The sequence below is a fragment of the Protopterus annectens genome, chromosome 7.part1 (assembly GCF_019279795.1).
Source record: "Protopterus annectens isolate FY-2018-M chromosome 7.part1, PAN1.0, whole genome shotgun sequence".
Classification (NCBI taxonomy): Eukaryota; Metazoa; Chordata; order Ceratodontiformes; family Protopteridae; genus Protopterus; species Protopterus annectens.
The window spans coordinates 263881511-263908901 of record NC_056740.1 but is presented as its reverse complement, the minus strand read 5'-3'; positions in this window follow the sequence as shown (position 1 = coordinate 263908901).

Here is a 27391-nt window from a genome sequence, read left to right as displayed (position 1 = left end):
TGTTTGCCAGAGGCCTAGGCTGCACCATTGGATGACATCATGTGTGTGTGTTAGGGCCTGTGATGTCATTGGGTGTGTGTAGATGTTATGTGTGTATGTGTTGAGGTGCCCTACATTTGTTTCCAGTGTGTGTGTGTGTGTGTGTGTGTGTGTGTGTGTGTGTGTGTGTGTGTGTGTGTGTGTTTGTGTATGCATGCACAGAGGTCTGGCATATAGCTGGCCTACACAGGGGCATTACTGACAGCTGCAGACTGTACAAGGCAGGTTTCACAGTTCACAGTGTCTGGCCATGGCCACGTGACCTGCGCCTGCCAGGGGTTGCATGGGCATTACCAGGCAGAGATCCAGACTGGGTACTGTCTGATGACACATGTCCACTGGAATTGTGTCCCTGTTGGGACCATCCAGGACCATGTGCACATGGCCTGCTGTGTCCTGGTGCAGACCGCACAGCACCAGCTGCACTGCTGCTGCTACTGCCACTATGGGAGCGGGCATGTGCAGTAGCATGTTTACGTAGACCTTCAACAGGTGATGTAGCTGACCTACGTCCACATGCCCGATGCCTCACTCCCACCAGATGTTCCAGCACAGACATTCCACGCTCGAGGATTGACATGCCACGGTCAAGGACTCTCACTATGTCACCCAATCATCTATCCAAAACATCTGCAAGATGATGGTGAGTATTTGCAATTGCCTGGATGATGTCAGTTAATGAATAGACAGCAGCCCTCTGAAGCCTCAGAACTTCTCTGTTGTGCCATTCAGCATGTGCCTGTGCCTCCATTACAGCCCCAAACATGCATCTGGTGTCTACAGCTGATGTGCTTTGTCTTCCAGGGGCAGGTTGGCCAGTGGTCCTCCTACAAGCTGTGCTGGGCACATGCCTGTGTGGGACATCACCAGTCAGTTGACTGAGATCATGGTGTGCAGGCACACCTTCCATAGTCTCTACACTTCCCTGTTCCATGCTACCACCTGCCAACTGACTTTCCTCTATGGCCAGAAGTGATGAGGTATGTGTAGGCAGGGGAACTGTGTGCAAGGATGAAGGGGATACAGGTGGAATGGCAACCAATGGCACAGATTCAGCCCCTGACAACCCTGCCTGTGCCTCAATCATACTATCATCATCACTGCTAGAGTCTGTGGGGATACTAACATCAGGTGGACCGCAGGAGGGCAACGCACCTACATCAATACCTGTGAGGGGAAGACAAGAACTGTACATTGCAAGTTATACCAGACACACACACACACACACACACACACACACACACACACACACACACACACAAACACATGCTACATGCAGGTGATATAGCAGATGGCATTCAGCATAGGCAATTATAGTGGTAGTTATCATACATCCCTGAGTTGCACACAATAGCATGCATCTGTTATAGCAGATGGCATGCACCTTACACAATTATAGTGGTGGTTAGCATACATACCTGTATTGCACCATTTGTGTTAGTAGCCTAAGCCCCATACCTGCAACACAATGCATGCACTTTGCACCATTGCACCGCACTGCCATGGTGTGTGCAACATACACCACATGTTAGACCATTGCTGAACTTTGTACATCTGCCACTGATGCTTTGTGTTGGCCACCGCCCCTATGTGCGAGGACATGAGCAGAAGGGTATGTCGACTGAATACTATGTTTGCCTGAGCCCTAGCTTGCATATTTCCCCCAAAGCAGTGCATGTCTGTTCAACATTATTCTGCCTATCCCTGAGCTGAGTCTACAGACATTGTGCATGTGGCTGTATACACATTTGACATGGCTGTCCCTACTTTGCAATGGTGCCACAGACCAGCACAGGTTTACAGTATACCGGCCTGATGTGTGGCGTATGACCTTGGCAATCACATGTAGTATGACATGTCTTCTGCTGACATGTTGAATGACATGCATACATGTGTAACACAATGGTGTCCTTTCCAATCTACAGTACGGTAATGGTGTCCCTATGCAGGGATGTGTTATACTAACATGGGCCTTCAGCTGACGCAATGTTGTCTGTCCACCCTACAAATATGCAGTGACATACTGCACATTGAGCTGATGTACATAGCCATTGCAGGGCATCATGTGGCTTCACAATTACTATACAGTGTGAGTTACTGACACAGGTCATAGCCTTGACTATGTTCACATGCAATACATATCTAATGTGGAATGCGACTCACGTCACTGAGGTGTATACACACTAAACCCTAATGTGGAATGTGTGACACAGGTCACAGAAGGGTATACGGATGACACCCCTGCACATCTGCAACCATATTACTTATGCCTGGCAGCTATGCCCACACATGGCGAACTTAACAGTACTCTATGTCCCACATGCCATCTGTGTACGTCAGACACATGAGGAGCAGGCAAAGCAGTGATGTCTGACATCAGCAAGGTGAATGTACTGTATCTGTGGCCTTATGTGATTGTATGTGTATGTTGTGCAACACATGTATGTATTTGAATACTGTATAGGTGAATGCTTTCATGTCGTGACACACTCAAGATGTTCAAGATATGTTATGTGGTGGTTTCATGTTATGCCTACACAAGCTGTGCACAGGCCTGTATGATGTTTAGTGTTTCACATCTGCAATATCACCATTACACAAAGGCCATAGTTGTATTGTGTCAAGCCAATGTACAACAGGGTGTACACACATGTACATCACTTCTACTGTGTGTGTTGCTTCATGTCTCTGGCCATTCTCCATGGTCATGTGTACACATCTTCTGTCCAATGGTTATGATGGCCATCTTATTTCACATGTCAATGTTATCCCATATGACATACACCCATAGATGTCATATGCTCCACTGAGGACAGGGTTATGCAGACAAAGGGTGGTATGTATAGGATGTGAGACATCATGTTTTGCAGAATAGTTGAGCAGTGTTGCAGTCAGCCCAGCTACATGTCATGGACATGTCAGACAGCACATGACATTGTGTGACATTCATAGCAAGGGTATAATCCACAAGGGTGTATACTGTGGGCCGGTCATACTCCAACTCCAAAACATTTAGAGTGTGTGCACACATATGCTCTCTGTGCAGTAATGTTTGTATTCCCAACATGTGTAATGCTGATATGTAGTACCTGTCCTTACAGCAAAACACACCTCCACCATTGTATTCACAGTTGTCCACACATCTGGCAATGAGAGTTTGGAAGGTTTAGTGTAGATGTTTCATATAGTCTTCAATTGTTTCACATGGGTAACCACTGTGATGCATTGCAGGTCTGACCAGTGTCTATTAACAGGACCACCATACATTATGTGTAAGTGTGTTATGGCAGACAGCATGCAATTAATATGATATGTCCATTATCAAGCCTGGTAAATAATAACAATCTCACCTGACGCAGACTGCTGTCACTGCAAAATGCCAGAGGTATGTAAACAGAAGTGTCACAGCAGTAAGATCATTATCCACACCTGTGTGATAGCTACAAGGTGCAATGTCCACGTTAGCACATAAGCCAGCACAATACACTATACTATGGAGTATGCACATCTGTGCATACATAGAGTAGCAGACTATAGTATGTGGCATGTGTGCATACATGCCTTGCATATGATGTTACATTACATATTGTACAGTGACACATGTAACTATGTGAAATATAGTTGTGTTATATGTGCAGTACTGACTTACCAGGCAACTCCAAGCTCGGTGGTTGAAAGACACTCACCTCCACAATACCAGCTAAAGCTTGTGGGTGGAGGTCTGCAGGTGTCCCCAGGTTGGCCAGTAGCTCCTCGGTACATGTGAGTGGGGGCTGGGTGAGTGGCCCCCCACCTGTTGCACCTTGTTCCCTGGCAATTGCATTAGTATGCTGTTTCGCCATCTTATGAGGTCAATGTAGTGTCGGCGCACCTGCTGTGACCGCCAACATCATTTGCCCTCCTACAGAGTTCCTCCCACAGGGCATCCCGCTGCTGTGCATCCTGTGGCACATAGCTGAAGAGTATTGTATGGTTGTCGAGGAGGTATGGGATGAGGACCTCATCCTCCTAGCGGGTGTTCGCTGGCAGCCTGCTACGTGACATACCTGGAAGACATAATGATGGAGAGAGGTCACAGTAACTCACAGAGAAGTACAGAAGCACAGCTGAACATACATGTGTATCACATTTATTAAGATTACAAATAAGTCTTTGCAAATCTACATGACACTAATACCATTGACACCACTGGCAAGTTTAAGTCACACACATTTGACACTTACTGGTGATGTGATGTTATCGCCATATATGTGTGTGTCATGTGATGACATTGCTCATACTCCATGTGGATGTTGTCTTGATGTGGGCATGTCTGTTTGCCTGTAATGGTGGCTTTACCTATCAGCATATGCCTGGATGTGTTCACATTAATGCAATCGACCTTAATGCTGTGTATATGTCACATATATAGTCATACATAGCTGTTAGGGACATGATCTGTGGCCCTGCAGACTTCCAAGCATGTATGTGTTTTGCCATATACATCTACATGGCACTGTACAGCTGTGTAGCATCCTGCCATGTATTGCCTGTGTTGCAAATGTTTAACACATGGGACAATAGCTAGCCTGATGGTATTTGCAGGGTTGGATATCAACTATGGGATGTATGGTCATAGTGATCTAGTAGGCTATATGCCCTGGGCCATTTATGAGCCTAGGCAGACAGGTTACTTAGCTGTAGGCAACAGACAGGTAAGTTTCAGTGGCCAGTTCAAGCAGTGCCACAGAACTGATCCACAGGGTAACTGATATATTTGGCATGCGGTCATCACACCATGTCACAGAGAGGGGCGATGTGCAGCTTTGCTGGACAAGGATGCATAGTATGGCAAGAGTATGTTAATGTATGGGACAGAGATCTGTCAGGCATGTTGTGATCCTTGTACTAGGAAAGGTGGATGTCCATGAAGTATGTGTTTACTTGGGATCAGGATGTGTTAAGTGTAGCATGTCCAACACCTCTGGGTTGGACATGGCTTTATTCAGGGTAGGTTGCATGCTACATAGTGGAGCTAGGGATTGGGAGGGGCAAGTGTAGGCCATCTACACATGGGCAATAACCCTTAAAGGAAATATGTGATCTATTATGGGTCACATGAGTGTTGAGTATGGCTGAGCAATAATCTCTATATTCCTGGATGGCACCCTGTCATGATTAGGGGTGCCACATACGACTACCTGACTGGTGTGGTGAAGTAACTATCAAAGGAAAGACTACTGTCCAGCTGCATCCCATACACACACAGTTGCTATTATGTTGACCCCTGCCTAGGTGGTAGTTCATGGGTACAGGGTTTTTAACATAAGGGATGACAATGCAATACTTAGCTGTCAGATTGTGGCCATACGTCACACACCACAAATCTGACACACAAAGGCCCTTCTGTATGTTGAATGCAGCACACAGTGAGTCAACTATTGCTACTAGTTCATAGTCAGTTGCAAACATCTATAGGCAGATGCCTTCTGTATTAGTCTGTGTGGAATAGATAACAAAGAGGGGGAGTACCAGGAATGAACCCTATATTACTGTGGCTGCCACTGGTTTGATGTGTGTGTATTAGTCAGACATCTTCTGCAGTGTTGGTTCTGCCAGCAGTCCAGTTGCCAACCACTCCTGTGACATAGGAATATACACCTAGTTTACTGAGTGTAGCGGGAACACAGTATTGGTGATGGTGTCCTACGACCTGGCAAGGTCATGATATGCAGTGTGAATCAACCCTACTGTCATCTGAGTACTGAGTACATCAAATTCGTTGATCATGGTTCATGGCCTTACAGACCAGACTCAGCAGGGTAGTTGTGCACTATTTCCCATTATCAATGGTGTCTCCCCCTTTGTGGGGTGTGATAACTGTTGCTGTGCACCATTTGGTGTGTACACAGCCTGACACGGAGCTATGATTGAACATGATGTGTATGTCGATAACTGATTGTTCTTATATTTGTGTAGGATACACCCTGGGATGTTGACAGGTCCCATGAAAGCTGTATGTATGGCTTTAGAGATTGCAGCTTGTACCTGCATAGTTGTTATTACAGGCACCCTGTAGTGCACATGGATATATAACTAAGTGTACCTGTTGGGGGGGGGGGAGTGGGTTTAGGTTCTCCAAGATCCTATCTGGATGAACAGGTGCTATTTCTGTAGATGCAGTACTTCCCATGCCATAGTGCTGTGCAGCACGGCAGGTCTTGTCATTGCCATTACGATTAATGACACAGCTATAGAATGCTCTGTGCTTGGCCTCATAATATGTGGCTGATAAGTTTCACAGTAGCTTTGTGTGGTTTTATATGGTGTATCTGCATCTTTCTGAGGCTGACCAGGGATCACCTACACTCATGTGTGCTCACTCTTGCAACAGTTACTACCTTCTGTGGTACGGTTTAAAGCATGGTACCACCAGTTTGCCTTCTTGTTTGTGTTTGGTTGAATCTTGGTTCTGTTTCAATGGCGCAATCACTGCACGTATGTGACTTCTTAAGGTTCATTTGTGTAGGATTCAGCATTTGCATATGCATTGTCCATCTGCATGGGTGCCATGACATTCACCACTTTACTCTTCGGAAACATAACATTGGCATTGGAGACTGACCATCTGTAGAATACTGTTAGCCCTGTTTGTGTGACTACTGTGATCCAGGCCATTGGGGTTGATGGAATACAACATGCATTGAGTGCAGGTGTTGGTACATGAGGAGTCTTCCCAGTTCATAACAGAATAGTTGAGAGTAGTCATTATTATGGTTTTCTGTCTCAGACCTAATCTTCCCCATTACAGCACATTATGACAGTTGGGAAATCCGCGGCATGGTGGGTGATCTGTCACAAGGTGCAATTTGAATTCCACTTTGGCACAAAGGTAGTTGCTCAGCATAATGCATCTGAAGTTTTGCAAGTGCAAGTAGCGTAGGGGTGTACATATCCTTCAGGAATATGGGCACACCTGCGGCCTGTGTGTTCCAATAAAGGGTAATGGGCAAGAGGTGAGGTATGTGCTATAACATGGTCATGCAGATGTGCTCTCCAGAGCATTGAAACATGTCTCAGCCACTGCACAGATATGTTCTCCATGTTAGGGATTGACATATGTGTGTCCATATAGTGTTTCTGACATGTATCATTGTGTAGCAAGACCAGCAGTTTATTGCTTGGCTGTCCCTGTAACAGCAGTGGATCTTCACTTGAACTGTGCATAATGAAGACACTATAGGGGAAGCATGAACCCTAGGCAGTATCCAGATTCCCAGGGGTGACAGGTGCCGGCCCTGTCTAGCAAAGTGTCATGGTCTGTCAACCATGTTATCCCAGGCAGACAGATACTGGATACCCTTTGACTTGCACCACTACACTAGACAATTGTGGAATACAATCCTTTTGTCCCTGTACTGCAGTATCATTTTTGCCAATGGCAGAATGCTACCCAGGCCTTGAGATATACCTGCATGGGCTACAAGACATGACAGTTCCTACATGTGTTTCCGTGCAGTCCAGGCTACTGCATCACAGGTCCAGCACAACAACATGGAATATGTCAGAGCCATGTGTATAATTCTAATGGTGGTCTGAGTGTATGGGTATGTGGCTAATCATGGCAGACAGACAGCTGACAGTATGTATGTCCTTGTATAGGTTGGTGTGTAACATAGTGCTAGAGTTTGCATTCACAAATGAGTACTGTTGGGCATGTTTCCTGCCACATGCTCTGAGGTGTGGCACAATTATGAAAACTATGTCATACAGTTTGTGTATTTCATTGTCTGTCTCTTCCACCTTGGGAGGTCACTTGTTTGGCCAGATACTTAGAAGCATCTGTGAATGTGTGTGATTTCTGGTAGTATGTGTGGGTGTCCTTACTGTGTTCTGGTAAGGATATGTGTTGGTTGTGATGATTAGATGCATGTGTTAACCTACACCTCATGACTGCCCAGTCCAGTCATTGCTGTAGACATGTCTGCCTTCCAGCTTACCCCTGTAGCTGCATCCCAAACAATGTGTGGTGTGTGGTGTTAGGTGGGTTGGGCAGTGTACATAGCATAGAGATTACATTCCCCCAGGATGGCCACATACACAAAGCTGACATAAGGAAACACCAGTAGCTGACTAGTGGACATGCCTGTATGAACATTCAGTACTACAAGTACCAAGTACTGTATTTAGTTTACTTATTGCTTATGAAGATGTTTTAGACAGTGATGCTCACATGCAAATATTTGTGTTATGGACGTGACAACACTGGCTATTACGGAAACATTGTAGCTACCTTTAGCAGCAATCCTCCTTTGAGGAGCACATCACATCCTGTTAGTTGATTACAGATGATGCAAAAATCTACAGATCTGTTTCCTTCTCTGGGTATATACTCACATATCCACCAGGACCATGAGCTCTGTTGTGCACAGACACCCACTCTCCAAACATAGTCATGTATCAATAGACTCTGATGCCACTATCGACATGATCAGGATATAATCAGATTGTGTAAGCCATCACCTATGAAGCAGCTATTACACATGGGCAGCAGTCTCCTACATCTTACACTCCTACTGCAGATGTTACACTGGAGTTAAAGATGATATGCAACCTGTTTCATTACCAGTGCTGCGCACTACTTTACATACAGTATGTGCAAGTGGCTGTTAGATTGACAATGAGAGGTTAGGCTACACAAACCTGGTAGTTCAACCAGTTTGTCTCTACTTTCAATATCCACTCTATGTAGGTGTGTACATAGCAATTTGGCCCAGCCCTGTAACAAGGGTCACTACACATTTGCATAAAATGTACACATGCACAGCTGATATTGCTTGCAAACGATACTAGAGAGGTCCAGCCCTGCAACAATGGTCACTACACATTTGCATAACATGTACACATGCACAGCTGTTATTGCTTGCAAATGATACTAGAGAGGTCCAGTCCTGTAACAAGGGTCACTACACATTTGCATAACATGTACACATGCACAGCTGTTATTGCTTGCAAATGATACTAGAGAGGTCCAGCCCTGTAACAAGGGTCACTACACATTTGCAACATGTACATATGCACAGCTGTTATTGCTTTCAAACGATACTAGAGAGGTGGATATTGCATGTGTTATATGCATGGATAGTTACCTAGCTCTTCCAATTCTCTTTGCTATCATGCTGCTAAACTGTCAGATGAATACAAATGATATGTATCCTGTTATTGAGTATTGTAATTGCCAATGGACATAATTACTGTTTGCATAACATATCAGAACCGCTATGTAGAATGGAATACAGATCTGCCTAAAATACTGTACATTACACAGTTATTGGCACAATATCCCACAATGCACATCATATTTGCACAGTAAGCCCACCTTTGACATGTTCATCTTACTTATACACCCATACATATGTCGACTGTTACAATATATCGACATATACTATGCCCTGTTATAGCACATACCTGTTGGACCAGTCCTGACACTGACAGTGGCTGGAAGCAAATTGGTGAGTTCCAAGCCCATATCATCCCTCGTGGTGTATGCTGAGTTTGCCTTGTGACCTAGAGCAGTACACACATAGAATACTATAAGCATTACTACTGCTCAACAATACATCGCTACAAGATAGCTATTTCCACTATATGCATTGATTACACTGTAATTCTTACAGAACAAGTGCTACATACACAGACCTACTACATGTTATACATACCTTCTTAGTAATTGGAGGTGTTATTGACTAGTATAATACTCGTTTTCGGTTCATCTTTCAGTGTTTTGTACTGTCCTACAGGTAGATACAGATGGTTTGAATGTGTGACAAGGCAACCTTTTATAGTTTACAGATCAGTAACCTGTGCTATCCCGATAACCAATTGGTGTTCCTAAGAAGCTAATTATATGCACATCAGATGTGCTGCTACTGCCTTAGCCAATACCATGGCAACAGTGGAGAATAATTGAGTACTCCACTTGGGCATTGTCCCTTTGCCTTACTTGTGAGGAAGACAGTGTGGAAGTTTTGTTTGGAATCTATTGCAACAGCTGTATGGAGACGAACTGTAATATATTGTGTGTAATGCCTAGAGTATTTGGTCTAAATGTGAGTACTGCTGTTATATTTCTGAACATTGCTACTTGTGCAGGGTTTGTCTGTACCTAATACTTCTGCATATGTTTCAGTTTGGCCAGGTTGTTTGACCAGCTCAAGGCTGCATAGCTATGTATATAATGTTAGAGGGTTTAGAGTGTGCTTACCAGACATATTTAGTTTGATGTTACTGTGTATCATACTGTGCTGATAATCAGTACTCGGTAACACTTCCTGGTGTACGAACCTTTCAGCCCTCTGAAATGGGATTAGTTCATACAAACCCTGTTACATCAGCAGCTGTTCAATTGTATAACAGCAAGTATTTCACATAGGGCCATGTAAGTGTGTCTGTGTCTAGGTATGTTAAGGTTTCAGCAGATGTTGTACAGTAGTTGAATAATTGGTTATGGCATGACAGTATGTATTGATGTAATTATTTTGGTTGTGGGGTAGATGTGGGTGGGTGTACATAGCACATGCAGGTGTGTAGGAACCCCTTTTATGCAACGTCTATATGTGTGTGGGTGTTCTTTCCCTATGTGAACACCTATCCCGTAGTGGACTAATACTATGGTAATTGCAGGCTGATTCATTAAGGCACTGTTAAATGCTTCCTGTATAGCATGCAGGTACTGTTAGTCCTTGAATCTTTTTGGCAATACATCGGAATGTAATAAAGTTTTGCAAAATGAAAGCTGTCTGTGTATTTCTGTCATGGATATTTGCAGTCATTGCAGTTGTGTTGGTGACTGTGTCCATAGAACATATTTGTAATAGTGTATTGGCATATACTCTTCATATGTTATGTTCATATGCTTTGGGGGGGGGGGTGGAATGTGTGATTGCTATGGTCCATGTTATACTCAGATATGAACACTTCGGATGCTGACTACGCACATGTATGTATGCATATATATCTATATATATACATCTATATATATATATATATATATATATATATATATATATATATGTGTGTGTATATATATATATATATATATATATATATATATATATATGTGTGTGTGTATGTGTGTGTGTGTGTATGTATATATATATATATATATATATATATATATATATATATTATTGCATACATTTATCTGTGCCTCCATAAATGTGTAGATGTTTTTAACCTATCTATATATCTACATATATATGTAGATCTGTATATATCGACATATCTCTATGTATCTCTTTCCCTTGCTCTATATATCTATATATCTATATATGAGCATACACCTTTCATTGGGTACGTGGAGGGTTGTCCTGTTTCAACACATTCCTCCCTTTTGTGTTTTAACCTGTCTGCATATACAACTGCGATAGGTACATCCCAGGTAGCTTAGTGTTAGGTTACTGAGGATGGAGTACATAGTTGCGGGTTCTAATCCTGGAAGGTGTTATTATTTTACCTTTCAGTGTAGGCACTGGTAGGGAAAGTGTGAATAACGCACATTTAAGTGGTTGTAAGCAGGTTTGCCCGTGGTCTGCGTGATGTTAAGCAAAGGTTAAACCTGTGAAGTGCTTCTCCATTTACCGTATTTCAGTGCCGCTTACCGGTGTGCAAACCCGTGGAAACTCGCTTACAACTGCTTAAGAGTGATTTAATCCACCTGCATCCAACAGTCCCTATCCTGGCCATCAAAATAACTTAACAGCCCTTGAACCCAGGACCATGAACACCACAATCACTGACTTTACCACTAAGGCATCTAAGATATGTACAAATGTTATGGTGTTTAGAATATACATTTTACTACAGGCAATCCTCACTACTGAAAACAAATGTGACAGTCAGTTGGTGTACATATGTCTGATACATGTTAATGTTCATTTGTTTGTGAAATTAGGTGTTGCAATGTGACATGACAGGGTGTATTATGGATGAGAAAGGTTCTTGTTTTGTGTCCTTTTTATATTGTCCACATACTCCATGTATACTCCTCCAGTTCACTTATTGAACATCCGATCCAGGCCCTCCTTGATGCATGATTTCATTACCCATCGTTCCTCCCCCACCTCAATCTTCACATACACAACAACCATCCCTTCTATGGTGAATTAGGTTAATATTAATAGTTATAATACCATAGCTGCATGTGTTTTGTGTACACTCCAATTCCTTTAGAGTGCTTCTATGTCACGAATATATATATGTGTATATATATATATATATATATATATATATATGTATGTATATATATATATATACATATATATATATATATATATATATATATATATATGTGTGTGTGTGTGTGTGTGGGTGTGTGTGTGTGTGTGTGTGTGTGTGTGTACAGACATCACTGACGTATATATATATATATATATATATATATATATATATATATATATATATATTTCATATTAATTTGTAACAGTAATACATATGTAGACTGGAATGTGTTGGTTCACAAACTACAGTACATTACAATGTACTGTACATATGTACACAAAGTGACTGTCCCATTTGTGATCATTACAGTGGAATGCATATGGTATGAGGTGTAGTTTCAAGACCATGAAACATGTATACACCTCAGATGGCTTAGTGGTAAGTCCCATGACTATAGTGTGCATGGTCCAGGGTTCAACACCTGCGATGCTTTACAAATGTTTTTTACTCCAGAATAAGGCTCATTTAAGCAGTTGTAAGCATGTTTAAAAGTGTTTGTGTGACATTATAGCAGCGGTTAAACACAGTTAAACAAACTTTGTAATGTATAACCTGTGTGCGCAAACACGGCCACATCCGCTAACTACTCAGGATATATACATGTCAGTGAAGTAACATCTCACTATGTGCTTACATAACATTACATTCTCTGTTGACTGTACTCTCCAGCACACATGGGTTTATATGGGTGTTACAAATGTTTATTATATAGATGATTGCTACCTATATATGCAAGCTGTGGTTAAGGTATACTTTTGAACATGATAAACATCCCTGCCTTTATTGGGATTGTGACCTCAAATGTACAAATACTATGCAGATGCTGTAACCATTACACTGTTGACATTAATGTTGCTTCCACCTATTTTCTATTTAAATGATTTCTATGTGTAAGCTAGGCTAAGCAAAGGGTGGTGGCCCCCAAACCCACTGAGCTTCACTTACTTGAAATAACAACATATAACAAATGTACTGTGAGACAATACATTACATTCCTAACTACATTAGGCATAGCCTCTCACTGACACACTTCAAGGAAAACCTTGTCATGTGAATGGGTAACAGAATATACACCCCTGGGATCATGTGTCCCAGAACCATACAGCCAGGGGGTGGGGGAGCCTGTCCAGTTTGATAGCTGCGAGACCTGTTGGGGAAATTGAATAGTGTTGAATTGTCACATTGACATGCCCTCTTTAGATCACTAAGTGCCCATATCACCCTCCACAACCCTAGTCTTCATCGTCTTCCAGCAACTCTGCCTGAAATTGCTTCATTGGCTATGCTTGACAGAGGCTCAGTTACTTCATCAATGGTGCGGAGAAAGTCAACACACTGTAGCTATACTTCTAATTGCCCTTGGGCAGATAGGTAGTAGGCTATCTGTAAACCTCTAAAGTGCAGGCCATCACAGCCATAATTTGTGAATAAACAGACTTTCAGATCACAATATACGGTGAGAAATCACCATGTAGTCAAGAAACAGTTACGTACAGCAAGAACATACAGAACACTGATACTTAGTCACTCCAAAAGCCTATCTTGGAAGATAGAAGACTTGTATAAGTTTAAGGCTTTCTATTACTTACCTACAGGAGGGATGAAAAACAAGCAAAGATGGGAAACATGCATGCAACAATACCATACCAGCCTATGTGTCAGCCTTGGGCTTTGGAATACTGGCCAAGGCTATTGGCGCCCCCATGGTGACTATTTAGGAGAGTCTCGAAGGTGAATACCATCTCCGTAAACAGCACAATAGCAGAATCAATAAGGGTTATGCCACTCAACACCAGGAGTTGTGATCGTAACATGCATGCACTCACTGCACTCCTCAGGATGGACACCAACATCTGTGTAGTAACTCAGATCTGTCTTAAGGCTCCTGAGAGCACACTAGCGCTACCAGACTACAACCCATACCACACATTTCAGCCACAGAACATGGACTGTTACAGAAATGGAGGGGGTGTATCCATATTCATCAGGAATACCTACACCTCCAGGTTAGTGTGGCAGCATGATACCTCTGAGATCATCCATGTGCAGCTAACATCAGCCACAACTGCAATGTAAACTGTGGCCTGCTATGGATCACCCTCCATGACCCAGGACCACCACACCATCTACCTGGAGACAGTGGAGAACATGACAGTCCTAACACACACCCTGCCATTGGTTGATGTCAACTACCATACCATTAACTGGGAAACTTACTCCAGTAGTAACTTCCAGGCCCAGCGCTTCCTGGAATTTATCACCTCATATGACCTGTATCAGGTGGTAACCTCCCTAACGAGGGGTAGAAACATACTAGAAGTGGTCATCACCAACACTGGCAACAGGTGCACCACAGTGGAGGTTAACCGGTCACTGGTTAGATCTGACCATAAACTATTCACAGCTTCCACACCCTAGCATCTCCCCCACCCACGGATACCACAGTGTATACCTTACTTACAGCTAAATTTACACTACTAGTGACAGAGGTTTCATAGCCCCCACTCTAAGGGGAAACACTGCTCAAGATACAGACAGATTTTCAAATGCAGTCTATAAGCACCTACACGGATATATGGATCGTGCCATAACTGGTAAACCAAGACTCACTCCTCCTAGACAAGGACACCATTCTGGTGGACCCCTGCAATAAACAGGCTATACTACAGAAGTAGGACAGTGTTCCAGACAAACAGCAAATCCCACAAAGGACAGACATCTCTGACCACTATTAGTATGATACGTAGGTCCCTCATGACATCATCCAAAACTAACATCAGCAGGAGAATACGCAAGGATTTGAAAGATAACCACAAAGCCTTCTTTGGCTATGTCAAGATCTAAGTGGTGACACACAGATTTGCACTGTGCCGATGAAATACAGCACAACATATGCTGACCCTACTGATATCACCAACATCCTTGCAGACACATTCAGTGCATACTTCACCCCCTAAAGAGCCCACAACACTACCTGAAATATACTGTATCCCACACATCACAGACAAACAGGTGGAAATGGCCATCTCTAACAGGAGAACACAGCATCAGTGGAGGCAGATATTGTCCCAGACTGCATCTTGCAAACTGTACAAGACAACCTGACCCCCCCCCCCACCTAATTAAGCTTTCCAACCTCAGCCTCTCTGCAGGCTACATGCCCATACAATGGCACATGGCAACAGTTATTCCACTCCATCAAGGTGGATTCACAACTGATCATGGTAACTACCACCCCATAAACCTGACTAGCTTGGTCTCCATTGGTATGGATCGCATCCTCATGGCACTTATTAACAAAGACATCGGTAACCTCTGAACACATGACCCAACCTAGGTCAGCTTGGTTGAGTGCAGTCCATGCCTACTGAACCTGTTTGACGTCTTACATACAGTCACCAAGACATTAGATGATGGGGGAGGTGGTTCACACATACTACCTGGACCTCGCCAAGGCATTTGACACCATGCCCCACTCAGGTATTATTGATAAACACACCAGCCTGTACATACACCCATACATCACAGGTTGGGTTGCCAATGGGCTTACATACAGAACCCACATGGTACAACTAGCGGCCTCCAGGTCATACTCTTGACCAGTCATGACTGGTGTCCCACAGGACTCTGTCCTGGGAGCCCTACTGTTTGGCATATACTTTTCAAAGGTACATGCAAACACAGGTGGACTACGGCAGACCATGTTTGGCAATGACTGTGAACTGACAGCCATGATTGATAGTCCAGCTGACACAGAGACCTTCACAGGGTGTCAACGTCATGACCTCCAGCCTAGTGCCACTAACTGCATGGTCATTCAATTGTGGAATATTAAGCACCCACATATTAACACATAAGTGGCAGCCACTTTAATACGGATGAGGTAATGGGTTATCTGGAGACTAAGGTAGATAGTGATCTCCCCTTTGACAATCATATCTCTACAGTGGTTAGGACATCCTTCTATGTAGGCCATCTGATTACTAAAGGGTTCCCATCTATACATACTGGGGTTATAGTGCCCCTTTACTTATCACTCATCAGTCCCATCATAGGGTATAATAACCTATTTGGGATGTACCGCAGAAGACACTTCCAACAGCTGGGAGGTCCACGAATGTACCTCGCCAAGGGGAATACTGGCCTCCAACATATGGCCTATGCAGCCAGACTGAATAAACTCCTGCTTTACTCAGTGGCATCTCGTTTACCCAGAGATGATCTCTGCTGGCCAACACAGCCATGTCTAACTCAGGCTAAATGGATATGCTCCACCTATGGGAATTCATGTCACAGTGAGCCACACACTGTAGTGAGTTGAACCTTGCCACAACAACAACTGGAAGATGCTGGAGGGATGGATTCCTCTCACAAACACCACATATACTTTGGAACAAAATCCCTAACTACATTATACAGAGCACCTCACTAACACTCTGCAAGAGAAACCTTGAAGAGTGGATGGGAAACAGTAGATGCACCCCAGGGATCCTGCCTTTGGCTCTTCTCCACAGAGGGACAGTTAATGAATCAATGGGGTGGCAAAAGCTGACACATTTTGGCTGGGCATATGAATGGCCTCTGGCAGTTGGCCAAGTACCTACCTATGAATCTATACACACAGTATCACCACATGCTGATAGCTTAATTTACTGTTCAGGTGTTGACTTACCTTGTGCCAATGGCAGTTGTGTGTGCAATAGTTGAGGGCTGCCTATGTTGGATGCACACAGTAGACTGCCTATACATGACAATTTGCAGGTAGTCCTGTGTGTGTCATCCATTTTTACTGTGTGTGCAGGTGGAGAAAGGTGTCAGCCCCTAGCTGCCTACATTGTCAGTGTGTGTGCAATATGTTCCCTCTTTGCCAAGACATGGGCATACTGGGCACGCCTCCGTCTGCCTACTGGGGCTGGTTCAGGGTGTTCATGGTCATGGTCTGAGTACCTCTGTGCCTGTGGGGCCCTTGGCAATGGTGGTGGGCTGTGAAGGCTTTCACCACTCTGTCCCTGCTGCAGCTGTTTCCGAAGGACCATATTGTGTAGCATGGCACATACTATGAAGATGTGGGTACATGTGCCTGGAGAGTACTGCAAGGCTCCACCAGATATGTCCAAGCACTGGAACTGTGATTTCAGCATCCCAAAAACATGCTCTATGATGACTTTGGTTTGTGTGTGTGCCTCATTATGGCATTCCTGCATGGGTGTGTGTGCATTTCTGATGGGAGTCATCATCCATGGTTCCAGTGCATAGCCAGAATCCCCCACCAGGTGGCCATTTGGGATGTCCCCCCTGGCAAAAGCTGATACAGCTGTGAGGCATGCCAGATGTGGGAGCTGTGATAGCTTCCAGGGCTGCCAGCACACACATCCATGATAATGCCTTGGGCATTGCACATGACCTGGCAGTTGATGGATGGGTATCCCTTGTGGTTTATGTAGTGCCTATCCTGCTCACAGGGTGGTGACTTGATGTGTATGTGCGTGCAGTCTATTGCACCCAGTACCAACAGGTATTCTGCCACACAGTGGAAGAGACGAATATTGCTGGCCATCTCCTCCTGCATTCGGGGGAAGTATATGTGCTCATTGGCATGTGGTAACATGGCATCCAGGAACTGGTGTAGTACCCTGGATGCTGATGCCTGTGAGATCCCCATGATATCCCTAGTTGGTCTTTGAAAGGTACCTGTAGCTAGTATTCTCAGGCTTACACATACCTTTGTATCCACTGGGATGAGTTCCCCTCTGTTTGTTCTGGCTCTGAGGTGTGGCCAGCATAGTTCCACAAGTTGCTGTAGGATGTCACTGTCCACCCTGTAACACTCTGTTCTGCAGGTAACTGCTTGCAGCATTGTTAGCTGTTGTCAATGGCCCACTGTAGGCTCCTAGGTGTTAATTAGTCATTTGTACTCCAGTTTCACTGCTGCAGCATTTCCTTATTTCTTTTCTATATCCTTCCTGTTTCAGCTGCAGTGCATGCCACGCAAACCCATTTACCAGGTTTACGCGCGTTTTCATCTCTGTTCACATGCATACTCGGTTACCTTGTGTACTCTCAGCTAAGCATAGCTATGGCCAGTTCAACACACCCCTATCCTGCAGCTTTGCCTAGCTAGGGGAAAACCGGTTTAGCAATGCTCCAATGTGCTTACAGCAATGGCGACACACCCCTCTCTTGATGTCTTTATCTCAAGGGCACAACACTGTCACAGCCCCTTAGCAACCCTTGTGCCATAGTATGGTGTAGCATGCCTGCCATTGACTATTATGGGAAAATTGTGATATGTGTTTCATTGCAGTTTTATTCTATATTTTTATATTTTCCTTGTGATCCCCTTTGCGCACCGCTTCCCTACACTTCCACGTCGCGATAGTGTGACTATATATATTAAATGTTAATTTTATATTTTGTACATTTTTTTTTTTTATGCCAATGGCTATATATTTAGCCATTGGCATATATTAACAATATAATACATGTGTTTGGTCGGCTGTCATGGCTCCAATTTTATGTTTGCAAAAATGTAAACCGTTTTCTACGGTTTACATTTCTGCATGCTTACACTACACCTGCACCACTTCCTGGATCACTACATACCTTCATTTGTATGCTACACTGCTGCACATGAGATAATTAGCATACAGGGCCCGGGAGTTGTGCAGGCGTAGTGTACACAGGTAGTGCACGTGGGAGCAGCTCGTACCTGGATCGCTCAGTGGCCATATTTGGTGTTAGAATACCGACGCTACGCCTGCACCTAGTGCAAGTTTTATGAATTCTGGGGTAAGTTTACCTCTGGGCTGTTTTCAAATCATAGGCCCCTTGCACACATTTTTAAGACAATGCAAAAGTTCTTTGATTCACCTTCCTAATTGTATTAAATTATACTATATTACAATTAAATTATATCCCTTGTATAATACAGCACCACTTGTTAGAGCATGTTTTAAATTTACAGTTTTGAATAATTTTCCAGTAAGCTTGTTTGTTTTTTCGGCTTTTCCAGGTTAGGGGCCGCCACAGCGGAACTCCGGTCCGCTAATGTTTGGCAGTAGATTTTCTATGGTGCCGAGTTGCCTGCCCGATGCCCAACCTTCAGTGAAGGCACGCCCATTTACGCATGTCTTTTGGAGGCCACTTGACCGTGGGGAGGACATACAGACTCCACACAGAAGGCACTCCAGCGAAGCAAAACCTATGAACCAATAATGACAAAACTGCCCAGTTCAGAACATTTCAACAATAAAAGGCCACTCAAACTTCTGTCATTGCAATTCACCAATATCGGTCAATATGCACAATCTCTGCAGAAGTAAAAGCCATCTGAATAATTCAACATTAAAGAGATCTGTGACTAATGAAAAGGTTGCTGCTAGCGAACAACTTTATAATTCAGTGTTTCATCTCTAAATGCATTGCCTGCTGTCTGTGAAGAATAAATTGCCTATGTTACATTAAAAATATGGTAAGCTGGTAATATTGCAATAGAGAATGGATAGCAAACTGAAAATAGGTTGATAGTTACTAGGCATCTCATACAAAGGAGGGCACACTCAGGAGTGCAGAAGCCCTATCCCTCCTTAAAGTGCATAAAATAATCAGCAATCAAAAGGGTGCTGCACTATCAGCACTCCCATACCTCTCAACCGTACTGAATTCCTCGGTATTTACTTGTTTTGAGGTCAAAATAATGGGGAGCCATGAATTCCCGAGTGGCCCCTTTAATTTCCAAATTTCCCAGTCTATTTTTTTTTTTCGAATTTTGTTGATGTCATCATGTGCAGGGAGTGTGCAATGATGTCAGCATCAGGAGCAGACTGCTAAGCCTGTCACAATATGGCTAGGGCTTGAGGGGGTGTGTCCTACTGTGTTTATGCTTATCCCAACACATGCAGGCAAACCGTTCATGGTTCATTCGTCTATAGTGCAGTGCAGACACTCAGTGCACTTAATCCAGCACTGGCAGCACAGCAGTCATCGGACTCATCGGACTGGTGATCGGTCTGACAGCCTCTCTCAAAGATGAAAAAATATATCACCACCAGTCCAACACAACCAGACCCAATTCTTCCCCCGGCCCAGCTCCTTCAGGTAGCGTACCATAAAAAAGAAAGAATTAAGAAAAAAGTGCAACTGCAATTGCAAATGCAATTATGTGGCTGTTAGTGGGTTTCTGGGGTTTTTTGAGGTTGAGAGAGAAAGAGAGATACGAGTGTTGAAAGAGAGTGAGTGAGTGAGGCTGACTTTACAAACTGAAAAAGCAGACAAGGGCCAGGCAGCCAGCCCTGCTCTCTTCATATTTTCAACTGTAGTTTGATTTACAGTGTGAGCGCTTGTATCTGCGATCATAAAAATAAATCACTCACTACTATGCATTCATATGCAATGCTGAGTGGGGAGTACATGTGCTAACTGCTAAAAGAAACTTATTTGAAACCTGAAATAAAGATAGTTTGTGTCCTAGTGCGCTTGAGTCAAGACCCAAAGTTTGATTTGTGTTTTATTTCTTGACTCTACCACTGTAGTCTCTCCTAAATTGACTGTTTTTGTTAGAAATTAAACAAAATGTAGGCTTCTCTTTTAAGTGTTCTTGTAAGGCTAGTCTAGACATGCCTCGAGGCTCGAGCTCTAGAGGGATGTTCTAATATTAATTCTGCTTCCTGATGTAGCTTTATTTCTCTCTCATTAATGAAGTACTGTAGTCGTATCTGTTATGCTGTGATAAAGACTGTGTTAATTGTTGCTCAGACATGATTTTAATTTGTCTTGACAGACAGTGCTGTATAGTTTTTTGTACAATTCAGTAGCACATATTGTGCTAAACATATTAGAAAAAGCTGATTTTAACAGTGTGCATAATTTTGCAAATGATGGTCTGTCAGTAGAAACCATTCAGGTTAATTTGCCACTTGCTATGTTGTTTTTTCTTAGCTATGTTTTATAGGAGTACACTCATCTGAGGAGCGGATTGCAGATATTTGTTTTTAACTTTTTGGTTTCTTCAGATATACAGACATTTTTGGCTAACAGTAAGGAAGACCAGTTCATTTAACAAATGCTGGAACATATACCATGACATAAAATAGGTAAAAACAAAACACAAATTACCTATGACCCCGCCATGGTATACTGCTGTCATGCAATGCTATTATTAAAAAAGAATCTTTTGAAAATAATAGCAGTGTATAGCAAGTGTTCCATCCCCACTGGATCTCTGTAAGAATGTGAGACCACAGGGTACAGCTTAGGGATGTACTGTGTAGATATCCCCACCCCCACCTCCCATGTATGCTGTAATACATGAGCTATACATTAACAATGTGGTGCAGCAGCAGCTATCATTGAAAATACACAGAATCCAATAACAGAAAAAAATACTTTTTAATGTACAGCAGAGGTACACTCAAAACATAAAACAAAGTAGGTGAATGACATTAATAACTGAAGGTAAAATTGCATTAAAAAGAAAATGTGTATTGTGAGTTTTACCATGTAGAACCAGATGCAAATGATGGCATTAAATTTATATCTGTTTAACAGCTGCAAGGCATGTTACAGTATGTCTACAGTATACCACATTTGTTTAGGCACAAAACAGGTTTTAACTAAGTTTAGAATGGAGTGCACTGTGCTCCAGAGAGAGGCAAAACTTTCCATTGTATAATTTAGAGTGAAACACCACCGAACATCTGGAACGTTAGGATATCTGGGTGATCAGGTTGTGTTGCAGCCATCATTCAAACATCATGTGCCTGTTCCTATAATGCAGAGGTGAATGACAGATAGGTAGGCAGTCAGGGGCAGAACTGCAGCCAGAGCAAGAGGAATGCATACATAGTTGAAGCAGTTGTCAGAAATTCAGTGATTGTAGTGTTACTAGAGACTGGTGAAGTGGACTTGAGTGTGGATTTAAGTATGGGTCAGATGTTAGTAGCCGAGTGGCCCTTTAGCATTGTGTGCACTGCATCCGAGTAGTGACTTAAAGGTGTACTTCCAAATTTTCTCTGAGGTCTTGCCCCTGGTTGTACTATATGCATCTTCTTCTTTCTGCTTTTCCCAGTTAGGAGTCGTCACAGTGGAACTCCAGTCTGCTAATGATTGGCAATAGATTTTTAAGGTGCTGAGGTGCCAGCTCGATGCCCAACCTTCAATGAAGGCACACCCATTCACACATGTCTTTTGAACGCCAGTCACACGACTGCGGGGAGGACATGCAGACTCCACACAGAAGGCGCTTCAGCCAAGAATCGAATGGGAGAACATCTTGCTGTGAGGCGACAACGCCACCACTACAACAAAAAAAAAATCTGAATCTCAAGCACATGTACCCATTTGCAAGAAGGCAGCATCCAGGCCTGTTTGTAAGCTTCTGAGCTGTGCCAAAGTCTGCTCTTCAATTTTTCCCTTAGATCTGCTAGTTCTCTCCTCTCCTGTACTTTTACTAGCTTATTAGTCTAGCACTTTACCAGACTTCTTGAGCAATTATTGTAGCACACAAAAGTGCTACCAGCACTAAATGTTCTACAAGGAAACAGCTCCAGTACTTATTATTAATCCCCACCCTTCCAGACATGTCTAAAGGTCAGTTCCCTGTGCTTTCTCCTATTAATCTGGTTAACTTAGGCATTCTGAGGCAATGTAGCAACTGCCTCATGTACACCAACAACCGTCTCCTCTTACCACCCACACTCAGACTTACGAGAGATGCACATATATATCCAAATTGGAAGCCATGCACTCTCCAGCCAAGACCAGAATAGCTGGTCAAGAGGTGAAGGTCAACACTTACACCATACCACATGGAACACATAGTACTCCAGAACACACACCAGCACCGCCTTCACATAAAACACAAACCACACACCCATCTTCACAGAGGCTCTCAATAAAAATGTACCCAAACAGCAGAGGCCTTCAAGGCAGAAATGCACTCGACCACCACAACACAACACTAATCATGAGACGCATAACTCTCCTAAACAGTGTGCCTCTCAGCCAAAGCCCTAAGGCAAAACAGCATGCCCAACACACTAGTCATAGGTGACTCAACAGTGAGGCACAATGATGTCCCACTCACTAGGATGAATAAGGAGAAAGTAACAGTCAGCTGCCTGTCAGGTGCCAGGACCCACCACATAACACACACACTCAGGTCTCTCAACAACAGGTACAAATATGACTCTGTCATTGTACATGTGGGTGTGAATGACCTGAGATGTACCTTCCTGGACTACATGAAAAGAGACATGGAGGAGCTCTCGGATTATGTAGCCCAGATGGGTATGACCCTAGCCCTGAGCAGCATCCTACCATCACCCAGAATGATACCACAATGCAAACAGAAATGATTGATTTCAACAATTGGCTACATTTCTGGTGTCATTCTAAGGAGATCCAGTACCTGTCTGCCGGGGATGACATGACTGACAGACCTCAATGCTTTGCCAGAAATGGCCTGAATCTGTCACCCCTGGGCTTCCGGATACTGGCTCTTGCAACCCCTATAGCGCCTTTTTTGGGCGCTGTTCCAAAGACCAAATTACCACTGTAACAGCTACAAACAAATGCAATCTGAGGGTCATGCTGCTCAATGCTAGAAGTCTAACTTTCAAGATGTACTTGCTCGAAGCACTCCTCAAAATGGAGAACATCGACATTTGTGCTGTAACAGAGACCTGGTTCAAGGCAGCAGAAAGCACCCCTGCCCTATCAGGCTATAACTCATTCCACACCTTTTGGCCCCAGAACTTGGATTGAAGCTACAAAGGCAGTGGTGTTTCAATATTCATAAAGAATGCGTACACCTACAGACTGGTGGCCCAACATAATGCATCAGAGATACTTCAGGTACAGCTAACACTGGGTAAGACAGCGATTCAGGTCATAGCCTGCCATGGGTCCCCAACTATGTCGCAAGACTCACACTCCACATTCCCAAGCACCCTGGAGAGTATTAGGGTCCAACCTAACACTCTCATACTGGGCGAGTTCAACTACCCCCTCATTAACTGGGAAAACTACTCGTACCAATACACTTGCCCAACATTTCCTGGAATTCATTAATTCCAATGCCCTAGACCAGCTCATTCTTACCCCCACTAGAGGTAGTAACATCCCTGACCTGGTCATTACTAACATGGGTGACCGTTGCTCTACACCAATCATCAACTCCTCCCTGGTTAGATCCGACCACAAGCTAATCACCTTGGAGATCCACATCCCTCCCACCCAACCCCACCCCCGCAAAGGTAACCACCATGAAAAACTTCTTCAAAGCTAACTTTGGGCTTCTAAAAACAGAGGTGGCTAACTTCACGGCACCCATGCAAATGGAGAATAGTTGCATGACTGCCAAATCATACACCAATGCACTGTACGAACATGTACACAAATGCATGGATCTCGCCATACCCAATAGAACCAAGACTCTGTCCTCCAAAAAAAGGTAGCCAATCTAGTAGTCCCCTGCCATAAATAAACTCTACAACAGAAGGAGGAAACTGATGCAGAATAAGGTGAAGTCCCAAGACTGGAAAAACTCCCTTATCAGCCTCAGCAAAAAGTTGAGATCCCTCATCAAATCCTCTAAAGCTAGCTATGAAAACAGAATTGCAGCAGATAGTAAAGACAACCACAAGGCCTTCTATAGTTATGTAAAGAATCTCCAGGGCAATACCCAGATTTGATCTGAAGCTACTGCACAATGGTACCTCCTATACCACACCAACAGATATTGCCAAAATAATGGCTGACAGATTCAGTGCCAACTTTACCCCTCCCCCCCAAAGGACCAATCACAATACCAGTAGATTGCCAGGCACCCAGTATTACTGCTGCAATGGTTAAAACAGTACTGTCCAAGGCCAATAATGCAGCTTCTATGGGACCTGACAATATCTCTGCCTGTGTTCTACATGAATTACAGAGTGAACTGGCACCTCACCTGTGTGACATGTTCAATCACAGCCTTACCTCAGGCTTTGTCCCTACCAAATGGTGCACTGCTACAGTCATCCCTCTCCACAAAGGAGGAGTGACTACAGTCCCTGAGAACTATTGCCCCATTAGCCTGATAAGTCTGATATGCAAAGCTATGGAATGCATCATCATGGACCTAATAAATAAGGATATAGGGGAATCTGCAAACTCTGGATCCCACACAGTTTGGTTTTGTGAAGGGTAGATCATGCCTGCTCAACTGGGTCAACTTCTTTGAGTCAGTCACCAGATTTGTGGATGAAGGCAAGCTGGTTCATAAAGCCTACCTTGATCTGGCCAAGGCCTTTGATACCATTCCCCACTCAGGAATCATAGAAAAACTCACTAAGCTAGGCATCAACCCCTATATCACTAGGTGGGTTGCAAACTGGCTCACAGATAGAACCCACATTGTGAAAGTAGGTGACTCCAAACCAGACTGCGGACCAGTGACAAGTGGAGTCCCACAAGGTTCAGTCCTGGGTCCTCTCCTGTTTGGTATTTACTTCTCTGAATTCCAGGCCAACATGAAGGGGATCTGACTGACAAAGTTCACAGATGATTGCAAGTTGGGAGTTATTATTAACTCCCCAAATGATGTTGACATCCTACAGAAAGGTCTCACTGAGACCAATGACTGGTGTCAGAACCATGGCCTTCAGCTCAATGCCAGAAAATGTGTTGTCATCCCCTTTGGGAAAAACTCAGTTACCATAAATTACTACATCGATGGTAGTCCACTAAACACAGAAGGTGTTATAGATCTGGGAACACAGATTGACAGTAACCTCTGTTTTAGCCATCACATTGCCACTGTTGTCAGAAAGTCCTTCTATGTGGCACATCTCATTACTAAGGGTTTTGCTTCCAGGAAAAAAGCGGTAATTGTCTCCCTCTACTCTTCCCTCATTAGGCCAATCATCAAGTACAATGCCCCATTTGGCATGTATCTCACTAGACACCTGCAACAACTGGAGAGGCCCCAAAAGTACCTCACAAAGAGGATCCTAGGCCTTAAACACTTGTCCTATATGGACAGACTCAAAAACTCCAACTATTCTCTGTCTCATATCGCCTACTTAGAGGCGATCTCTGCTTGACTTACAAAGCCATGTATGACCCAGCTCTGTTAGAAATGCTACATCTAAAGAAATCCCAATCCCTCCACACTACATGCTCCAGAGACCTTAACCTCATTACCACAATCAACAGAACATGCTGGAGGGACAGGTTCATAACACAGAGACTGCCCATGCTATGGAATAGACTTCCCATACATGTCAAACAGAGCATCTCACTGGCCCTCTTCAAGAGAAATCTTGATGGGTGGATGGGAAACAAAAAATTCATCCCGTGGGAACACTACAGTGGCTCTACTTGACAGAGGCACTGGGAACAAAGGTCGGGTGGCACGATGCCTGGGTAATCCTATGGGCTAGACTTGTAAAGGCTCCAGGGCCGTTAGCTTAGAACGCACCTATAAACCAAATATTTATACTGCAAGCAAATTAATTTCATTATGCAGACCTTTGGTTTTGAAAGGTAAAATATTTTTGGTAGTAAAACAGCCAGAGAGAATATCTTGTAGAAAACAGTTTGAAATTGCTTGACTTTTATTCAAAGGTTTATCGAGGTGATTTTTGATAACTGGGTAAGTGGACCTATGTTTTACACACTTTTCAAGAAGGAAAGTTTTTTAATAAAGAGTCATTTATTTATATTTTTCTAGTAGAGGCAAATAAAGAGTAGTGGTAGAGTAAATTAAGATGGTAACTAGCTGTAATGGTAATATGGGTGAAATGAAATTGCTAATAGCTGGAAAAGGTGCAGTCATTTTATTTAGTAGTAGCCTAGTAATAGTTAAATTTTATTTTGTATAAGAGAATTGTATTTTAGTTTTATACAAGTTCAGATGTTAATAATATACATAGACAGTTTTGTTCTGGTTTATATTTTGTGTTATTTAATATTAATGAAGAAGGCTGAAGTGCAGCTGCAGTTAATTTTACTTTTATAAAAGAAAATTGTATTTTAGTTTTGTAGAAGTTCAAATATTGATATAAATAAAACTCCATTGTTCTACTTATTTTGTATCTCATGATCATATTTT